General features: G+C 33.9%; 1 long non-coding RNA gene across 1 annotated transcript; it reads left to right on the forward strand.

Moving 5' to 3' along the window:
* Nucleotides 1-646: 646 nt before the first annotated feature.
* Nucleotides 647-2,119, forward strand: LOC111087967. Its single transcript, XR_002612587.1, has 2 exons — nucleotides 647-779; nucleotides 1,868-2,119. It is a non-coding gene; the product is annotated as an uncharacterized LOC111087967 (long non-coding RNA).
* The last annotated feature ends 8,170 nt before the right edge of the window (nucleotides 2,120-10,289 follow it).

The raw sequence follows: 10,289 nt of genomic DNA on the forward strand, positions 1-10,289 counted from the left end.
TCATGATATGTAAATTAAAAATTGTTATAATCTTGTTTTCTTGTGCCCAATAATGCATAATTTCATTTGATAAACACGTTTAGATTGAATGGTAATTTATAATCAGTCACAAGAATGTCGAATCTGAATCACTTGAAAAAACACGGGGGTGCTTAACTTTTTTCCAGGTGTATATTAATACACTAGTCTATAAGCACAAAAAATATTATAAAAATATAATTTCTAACTTCAGCTGATTTAACAGTATCAGTTAATGAAATAAAATAAAATACTGTGTGTGCAGAAATGTTTAAAACTTTTATTTTACAGTTTTTATTTAAACACCTGGAAGTTTTGAATTCAGAATTACATTTTAATGTGATATGTTTATTTTATTCAACCTAACTACCAGCAGCAAGAAACATCAAAGTAATAAATGTTTAATATAGTGTTATAAGACACTGTTTCAATACCTTGTTTTTCATAACATTTAATCTAGAAATTATTTTTCTAAAAAGATTTTCTAAGGGAAAAGTTAAAAATTAAGAGATATTATTGTAACACTTTTTTTTGCATAAAGTAGGTTTTATCTAAGAGATGAAGGTAAACATAAATGTACATAAGGTAGCTTAAGAGCAAACATCTTATAATAGTGAAGAATTTGAAGTTTAATGAACCTCTACAGCTAAGTCTAAAATAATTTGTGTTAATGACTTTCCTACAGAGCCACCATTAATGCTCAGATCAGTGTTCTCAGAAAAGTTATATCTTATGTGAACTCTTACTCTGAATATGAAAAAGTAAGTAGTTCCTTTTTAAATAATAAATTATTGTCTTTTCAGTGTTTTATTTTTCAAAGCTGATGTTTTGATGGATAGATTAGTTCACTGTTGGACATTGTTTTTTTATATTTTTTAACCTTTAAACTATAAACATAATGAAGTTATCTCAAATCTAACTTTGTGAATTGAAATACTACTCATCTTGAAAGTAGTGAAAATAAACGGATTGTATTTTGTATAAAAATACAGAAGCTAGATTAAGGCTACTGTGTAAACCTGACTTTATATTCAGCTATCAAGTAAACTATAACTCGTGTCAACAACTTTATAAAAAAGCATAATTTAGTTCCTTTAAATATGTCAAAGATATCAAATAGTTACCTAAAGCTAATAACAAAATTACTGTTTTCTCAAATATTGCAAGAGAAATTTTTTGGGAACCTAAAGAATGTAAAATACAAATATTTATTGGGTGAGTCTCTTTACTTAAACATTTAAAAGAATAAAATAAATACATGTATCATGAAAAGAATTTTATTGTTAAACATCTACTTTTTTCTCAATTTTTTTCTCTTGGAGAAAACATATTGAAAATACAAGTTAAAAAGTTAAAAGTATAAGCAACTTGTGTTTGGTGCATATTTCAGTAAAACATTCAAGTCTGAATAGCCTTATAATTTTGTCTCCTTTTATGTTTCCTATAAACTGGAACTTAGCTATCCAACATCTGCTATCCAAACGTTCTGCTACAGTTAATGAAAAAACCATTGATCTTTTTATCACACTAACTTCTATAGATAAAAGTATAGCCAAAGTGTAGACATACTGAGAGAAAATGTTCAATATACATATATCTATTATATATATACATATGTCTATTATATATATACATATGTCTATTATATATACATATGTCTATTATATATATACATATAACTATTATATATATTAATGAAATAATAAATTTCTTGTTACTTCAAATTTTATACAATGAAGCTGTTAGAAATATTCAGTATTTAGCTTTCTACATGTGGTGCATATGTACATTATTATTATTTATGTATACTTTGGAAGTAAAAATACTTTTGTTTCTTTTCTGTACCTAGGTAAACTCTTTCTTTCAGTCAATAAATATTACTTCTAACCACCAAGCAGTAGAACAAGTAGAGTAAAGAAGAGATTCAAGCCAACTTGTACTGGCATGAAAAAGTAAAGCCGACAGTTGTATCTTGGTTCAAACAAAACATTAATGAGTGAGCACCAGGTTCACCGTAATCTGCCAGTTTCTTTTGCTAAAATAATTTGATTATCATGTAGTAATTGCCAAGATTTATCGGTAAATTTCTATTGTCATAGTTCATGTTCTTCTGTCATGTATCAAAATAATAGTGTGTTAGGGTATATCACAAGGAAACAATGTACTAAGATACACAGTTTTAAAGCAGGGAGTTTATAAACATTGTAGTGAAACCATAGAAAGAATTATGGAATATTTATTTGTTAACACTGTTATTGTATTTTTGAGAAATTCTGAATTTTATTGATAACTAGCTGGAGTACTCATCCCCTGGACAGAAATTATTTAAATTCATGCTTAATGAAAGGTTATCTTAGGACATTAAAAGTTGCTTCTCTTATATGTAATTGTAAAAAATGCCTATAAAAACTGCAAAACACAATGTGAAATCACAAATTTGCTTGTATCTTTCCATGGACCCAACAAACCTTCATGCCAAATTTGGTGATGACCCATCAACAGAAGGTGAGGTAGTGGTAAAAAACTCAAAAACGCCCATACAAACCACAAAATGCAAAACTGAAAATTTTTACATATACCTGCATGGACCTAGTGAACTTCCATACCAATTATGGTGAAGATCCATCCACACCCTGCAAAGTAGTTACATGGACATGCAACAGACTGTACTATTATATTTATATAGATTCAATAATTAATACAAACAGTACATAAATATTAATTAATACATTACTTCATATACGTAAATAACCACTGTGTACCATAGCTATGTAATAGTCTGAAAAAGCTTAACTCAAGAAATTTAAGAAACTTCAGTAATTTATAAATGTTACCAAACGTTCTGATGATGATAAGTTGCATAGTTTATCTATACAAGGCTACATTATCTTAACAAAAAAAATATTGTCATTTGTAAATATAGCTATTTTTTTTTCTACATAAAGGACACTATAGGAATCACGATGGGAATTTATCAACTAGTTTATACATATTTGTTTTATGTTGGCAGTTTTTTAAATATTCACATAAGGATTTTATATAATGAGGTTTAATTATTATGGTGTTATCTCTAATTTTTTTAATAAGTTTTATTGACGTATTGGTGTGAGGCTACAACAGGTTACATAATATGTTTATTATGATACACAGAGGGTTGTAACATTATCAGTTTTATTGATAATTCGATAATTAATACAAACAGTACATCATTATCTCATACTCCAGTAATATATGTATCAAATATATGTTTTTAGCCTGATTCATGAGTAGGTAATCAAATAAATTGTTTTTCCAAATTAAACACAATGCCATAATTATCCTTTGCTGTAATTTAATATTACATAATACACTACTTTATACAGGTAAACAGCCACTGTAAAACTTAGCTATGTCACATTTTTAAAAAGTTTTACTTAAAATCTAAAGAGTTACATGCTTTATAGGAAAAATACTATTATACTAATCCACAATAAAGACAATATATAGTATTGAAGTATATGTAGAATTTCTACTTTGTTTACTGATTTACTATGTGACAAAATGAATTCAGTAACAGTTAAATGTTAAAGAAATTAACAACTGGGAGATATGGAATAAAACTGTCTTCTTTTCAGTCTTGTGAAATGATAGTGTTTTTCTAGAACATACTAATATCTATTGTTTCATAAGATAATGTGAATGTTTGAACAGTTAAATCTTAAACAGATGGTTGGATGTGAAAATGAAAATCTTCCAAGTTTTGGAGTTCTTAAACATCATAATGTAATTTCTCTGAGCAAAGCCTCTCAACATTTTTTAACTTTTTAAAACATTTTAACTCTTCAAAACATATATTTCACATTTCTTCATTGCTACACTGTGCTTATAGAAGCATGTGGCAAATGCCTCCAACTACATCTAGATAACATCACAGGATGAAGTTAGTTGTCTTAGATCTTGGTTCTGGCAATAATATTCTAATGATGAAAGTACTGTTGAAATTATTGGTCAGTTTTCCTGTTAAACAGGTTAACTGTGTTTCTGTGGAGGGTCATTTAGTGCCAATTAAATTTGGTCCAAGAAAAGTGGATTGCACAAGTGTATGTTGAGGAGAAGGACACACAGTGCTTCCTTATACACAAGTGGTGTTCCCTTGTGTACTAATGAGGTCTAGTGCATTGTCATCATGTAACAATAAGATAGCAACAATGCATGAAATTCACTGTTCCCCATTCAGAAAGCAGGCAGCATTAACTCGAACAGTTACCTATCCAAGAGGTGACATTTTTTTGGTGTTTCTTTGTAATTATGGTCCTTCAGCTATTCTAATGACTTGTTGGAATGGTCATAAACGTGGTAAGTGAAGAGAAAGTAACCAAGACTAATTTGTACTGCTTGGGTTGCTTATGTAATGCCATGTCTGAAAAAGCATATACCAGCACCAACATATTGAAGTTTCTGGTTAATAACTGTATATGTAAACTACATTCAACACAGTGGCTTATTTGTGGATATTGTTGATTGAATATGTTGATGTATTTGCGGTCCAGATGGATGATGGGATGAAACAATTCTTAGCTAACTGTCACATGGATGCAAGTGATGCTCAACCAATTAAACAACTGCTACACAGGCTTCCTTGGAGCACTAAGGACATAATTAGTTATGAAATAAAATGGACATTAAAAAATAAAATCAAACAGCCTTCATGAAGTGTTTGATCGTCAAAATTGGTGTACTCTCCTTCCCTCTGATAGTCACTGAGGGACACTTTAGCTTCAAGTCTGCCTTCCTTATCTACTGAAGCACCATAATCAGGTCCTGAGAAGTAGATTCATATGAGCGGCCAAAACATCAAGGCATTACTGACATAAAGCAGGCACCTCTTTCATCGCAACTTTCTCTGTGAAAGCCTCACTAACCTCCCAAAACTGATGGGCACATGACACAGACCAAATGGCATGATTTGGAACTTGTCTAGTTCGATTGCTAATATACACAGCCTGAACTGACAATTGGCTTCCAATACATCTAGACATTAATCTTCCTATAAGAATGGAAAGCCTAGCATCAATGCAGGTCACCACATTTATTTATTTACATACTAAGGGAATTTAGTTCTGGTCAAAGCACAGGCTCTCCTCCTTCCAGTTGTAGAATCCCATTGCAGCACATTTGTCAGTTTACAATTCATGTAACATCCTGTTAAAATCAGCACATAGTTGGGGGAGTTCCCAGATCATATTGTGGACCATAAAAAGATCGCAGAAGTGCAAGACTTGTCTAAATACATGAAAGATATACACTTTCCTTGGTTTTTCAATGTATTATCGATGCTGTTCAACCAGTGTTTCCAAGATTACTTCACTGTTACCTGCTCTCAGTATAGCTGATTAACATATTGCAGCCAAGTGTTTAGTCATTAAAGTGTACTTTAGTAGAAGCTCCACAGTTAGCATGCACAAAAGTATAAATTGGTGTGAGAGGTAGTGGGATTGGAAGAGTATTATTGGATTTACAAGATGGAAAGGAATGAATAACTGTGTACACTATTCATTTGTTGATGGCTTCTGAATATAGATACTGCATGATGAGGAAAGAACTGCTTGAAGTTGTAGTATTTGTTAAACATTATCTCCACTATTTCTATAGTAGAAAATGTGGACAATGTGTTTCTGAAGTGACTCATGAACTTTAAAAATCTAGAAGAAGTGATTGCATATTTTGTCCCAAAACTGCAAGGATACATTTATTTCTACATCATAACTTTGCCCATAACACAGAAATACTGAAGGATTATCTCGCCAAACAGTGAGATCCTATCTATTCTTCGTATTTCTCTGAGAAGAACAACTGAAGGACTGGAATCTAGCTTCAGTGCTCCTTGCAGTGCAACAAGGTGAAGCATGGCCAACATGGATTGAGGAATGTAGCATTGATGCATGTAACTTATAGCGCCTATATGAGCACAAGAAGGTGTGCTATATTTTTCTAATAAACAAAAGGTAGTTCTCAATGTGTGTTGCAACTAGTGATTCCCAGAACTTTTGGGCAGCACATACCAAAAATTTGCATAATTCAAGGACTAGAAGCAATCATTGTGTTACACATACCTGTGCTAATGTATGTTGATGGTTCTATTGGCCACACTCACATCGAGACGTTGGTCAATGGTGTAAACATTGTACGATATGAACTGCTCAGAGGAAAAACTCTCCAAGATAATGGAAACTAGTAGAAAGTTATCGGTTCTCCTTTGCAGAAAATAGCCCAGGATATTGCCAGAGACTGAAGCTTTAAAGCAATCAATGTATGCTGACCATTAGTGATTATTTCACAAAGTATAGGCCAAAAGTTATCCAATGACCCACACGTTAGCACAGTCCATTGGTGATGTGTTGGTGGCGCATTGAACATTGCAGTTTGGCTCACTGAGAAAATACAGGTAGACCAGGAAACTAATTTCAACGGCCAACTATTCTCTGAGCTGTGCAAAGGGCTAGGTTTGACAAAGATACACACTTTGCCCTATTACCCCGATCTTATTTTTTAACAAAATGGGCAATACAAACTATCAAATTGTTGCTTGTGAAGTTTTTAATCCTGAAATAGCTTTTTATACTTCGTGTTGGCTTATCATACAACTGAATAGAAATCACCTGATTGTTTGTCAAACATCTTCATGTTCCTGGGTATGTAATGTATGGTCCACCCTTAATGAAGATGTTCTACAATGTTCCAAAAAAATTTTGGAGTGGTTAAGGCTTGAACTAGTTGAAGCACATGAATTTGTGCATCGACAGCTAAGAAAGACTTTCATTTAGCAGAAGATAAAAGTTAAGAACAAACGTTCAAGCATGGAGATTGGGTGTGGCTTTGATATGTGGCAATGACATGGAAGCAACATTATGGACAGGTCCTTGCCTTATTCTCTGCCAGTGGTCACAAGGCGCATGTAAGCACGTTGAGTATGTTGACAGGCTAAGACTATATGCCATGCAGGCAAGTTTGTTTGTTTTGAATTTCGCGCAAAGCTACAAGAGGGCTATCTGCGCTAGCCGTCCCAAATGTAGCAGTGTAAGCCTAGGGGGAAGACAACTAGTCATCACCACCCACCACTAATTCTTGGGCTACTCTTTTTACCAATGAATAGTGGGATTGACCGGCTCAAAGGGCGAGCAAGTTTGGTGGGATGGGGATTTGAACCCACCACCCGCAGATTGCGAGTCATGCTCACTAACCATCTGGCCATGCCAGGCCGTAGTGCAGTGAAGGAGTTCTATTCATTTTCACTTCAGGATATGAGTCAGGTAGTTATAAATTTGAATAAAATGTCCTTGTTTGACTCGATTTTGCCTTTATTTATTTTTCTGTGATGGTAACTATAGTGAATGGACAGACTTGGGAACAGTAGAACAATATCTTAATATTTTAACTAATTGTGTTTGTAGCCATCAGGGACAATAAATATATTTAAGTGCGAAATAGTGTATATCACTTTTCTTGATCTGAGTGTATTTTGATACATATTGTAGTTACAGCGTGAGTTTATTCTGACAGTTCTTAGTTTGGGCGAATTTTGCTGGTAATAATTTATTTCATGGAGTAAAGCGAGTTGAAATTATTGACCCCTAGATGGCAGGACATAAAGGTACTATAACTATCAAAGTAGCTCGTTATTTCCTATGGTGATGACATGTAACTTGAAGACAGCCTGTTTAATCCTTCTAAGGTATGTGTCGATATCTAATGTCGAAGTATATAAATATGGCAACATATATATATTCATGTTATTTTACAAACATGTAATATGAATGTAACAAATAGGTTGTTGTTTGTTAGTTAAACACAGAGCTGCACAATGGGCTAACAGTGCTCTGCCCACCACAGGTATCGAAACTCGGTTTCTAGCGTTGTAAGCCTGCAGACATACCGCCGTTTCACTGGGGGGCTGTAACAAATAGTCATTCATAAGTATTGTATGACACAAATTAATCAATTACAGAGAGAGAACAAAATTCAATCAAATACATATGACCGAAAATATAAAAATTATCTCAACGTTTAAGGTACTGGAGTATAGTGTAAATTTTAATTGTTGACCTATTAATCGTTATTTCCAGATACAGTGCATTTGATATTTTGTGAGTAGTAATAAATGACCTCACATTATGTTTGAGGAAAAACAAAGTTTTCTCATATGTTTTAGGTACTATCACTGGAGAATATTTATTGATTGGATTGAATCAAAACATTCAGGTGTACATGAAGTTATTTGTAAAGATTGAAATCAACCGACAATAGCTTAAATTCATACGAAATGTAAACTTAGTATATTCAGTGTGCTTTACTTGATTATGATTTAATAGTTTCAATCATTTAGGTTTAAATATTTTAAAAGCATGTACTTTTAATGAATATTTTCGCTACATTTATTTCAGTAACACATTACAGATGCAGTTGAAATACGTGATAATGCAAACTGCGAACATACAAATGGAGGCAGAGTAAACGTTCACCAGAAAGAAGTCTAGTGGAAGTGAGATGTGTGGGGTAATAGCTGGTCAAAAGTTAGAATTTTTTCACTTCCTTTTCTCCACCATTGAATTTAAACTGTTTGTTTAATAACAACAAAACAATGGTAGAAGGAGTTGGGGGGAGTGACGATTTCAGGTTTGTGTCAACAGGCGCTGATCCTTCATGTAGAAGACTGCTGCCTCACAGTTGTAGAAGGAAGTTCCTTTACTAATGTTAACAGTGACCCTCTGGCTGTGTATACTGCTATGTTGATTCCTCAGCTTTTGCATTTTCCTAGCTAAACCATATTATACTTTACTTTCCAGCAGTCTCCTTCCCTCTGAATGCCGATGAAGGTCCGCCATAGTTCCTGCTTTAACATTTCTATTACCAAGAAGGTCAACATCCTGCCTGCGTTGCTTCCTGCCATCCATCTAGGGGATCAACCATTTGGAATGCCGTGCAGTACTATCTGCGAATCAGTCACAAATATTATGTTGGTAGAACGTTCCATTTAGAATTCATTACTTTCAGCAGTCAAAAGAAGAGTTTGCTTTGTTGCTTCCAGCTCCATCATTTTGCTTCTTGTAGGAAGTCTGAAATGCTCTAACAGAATGTTGTTGCTCTACGATACGATGAATACTCATCTAGTTATTTTGATATCTGTGATGACAGATAACTGTCCATCATGCTCTTTAAATAATTGCTCGCGGGCTTTTTCTGCTTCATAATCTCTCAGATCTCTACGTATTATGTCTAGGCAGTTTTTCACAGATCCCACTGGTGCTAAATATATATTCCACATGGGAGCATCTGAAAATTGGTTGTGATGAATGATCTCAATTATGACTGTATAACACCTCTCAACCAATAACTGTTTCCTAAGGTACTTTTTAGGCACTTCTCTGCTTGGGTGGTTTCTGTGGGATCATTGTACTGCTGAAATGTCTCAATTTAAAATAGTAGTGGCGCGATGATGGAATGCATGATTATTACACTCCAAGACCTTAGCGAATAATTTTGGCTGTAACTTTTGTTGGTACTCTGTGATGCTGCTGAGGCTTGTGAGGTGTAACAGGTTTTTGTGGGGTGGCTGAAGTACATCATTCTTAAACAGGTGCTTTGTATCTTTTCAACCTTATCTAGCAGTGTACCACTTACGCTGATCAACAATAGTACATAATCCAGGATGGAGCTGATAAGACTTCAGAAGATAATAAGAAGGTGACGTTCTTCAGTTCTATTTCTTGCTTTGTTCGTGTAAACATTAACAGTGGACAACATGAACGTGTTTTGGTTAAGTGTGAGACCCAACAAAACCTAGGAAACTGGGACGTTCAGAGGTGCAAGGGATTAATTTACTAAGCAACATATACATGAGTTCATTAAGCCTATAGAAATGGCACTTGACCAGAGAAATAATTCTGACACTCTGTGTCTGCACCATCTCACTATCCTCAAAAATAGTGTCAGGTCCAAGCAGTAAGGTAGATGAAGGCTTAGGCCTTTTACAAGTGGGAAGAGACTGGCAGCTGAAGCGCGAGGATACAACATCTAGGTCGAAGGAAGAAATACAGAGACTTTGGTCCAAGATTGCCCAAATCCGAAAGACAAAAATCAGGAAGATTACCTAGTAAATCACTGCCGCCAATCACAAGTTAACCGCCACCCTGAAGGATCTGTCATCAGGATTCCAGTAGACAATTAGTCCATTAGTGTTGTATTTATGTACTCTCACCTTTATTTGTTTTTGCAAACATATATGAAATTATTTT

The sequence above is a fragment of the Limulus polyphemus genome, unplaced genomic scaffold (assembly GCF_000517525.1).
Source record: "Limulus polyphemus unplaced genomic scaffold, Limulus_polyphemus-2.1.2 Scaffold2920, whole genome shotgun sequence".
Lineage (NCBI taxonomy): Eukaryota > Metazoa > Arthropoda > Merostomata > Xiphosura > Limulidae > Limulus > Limulus polyphemus.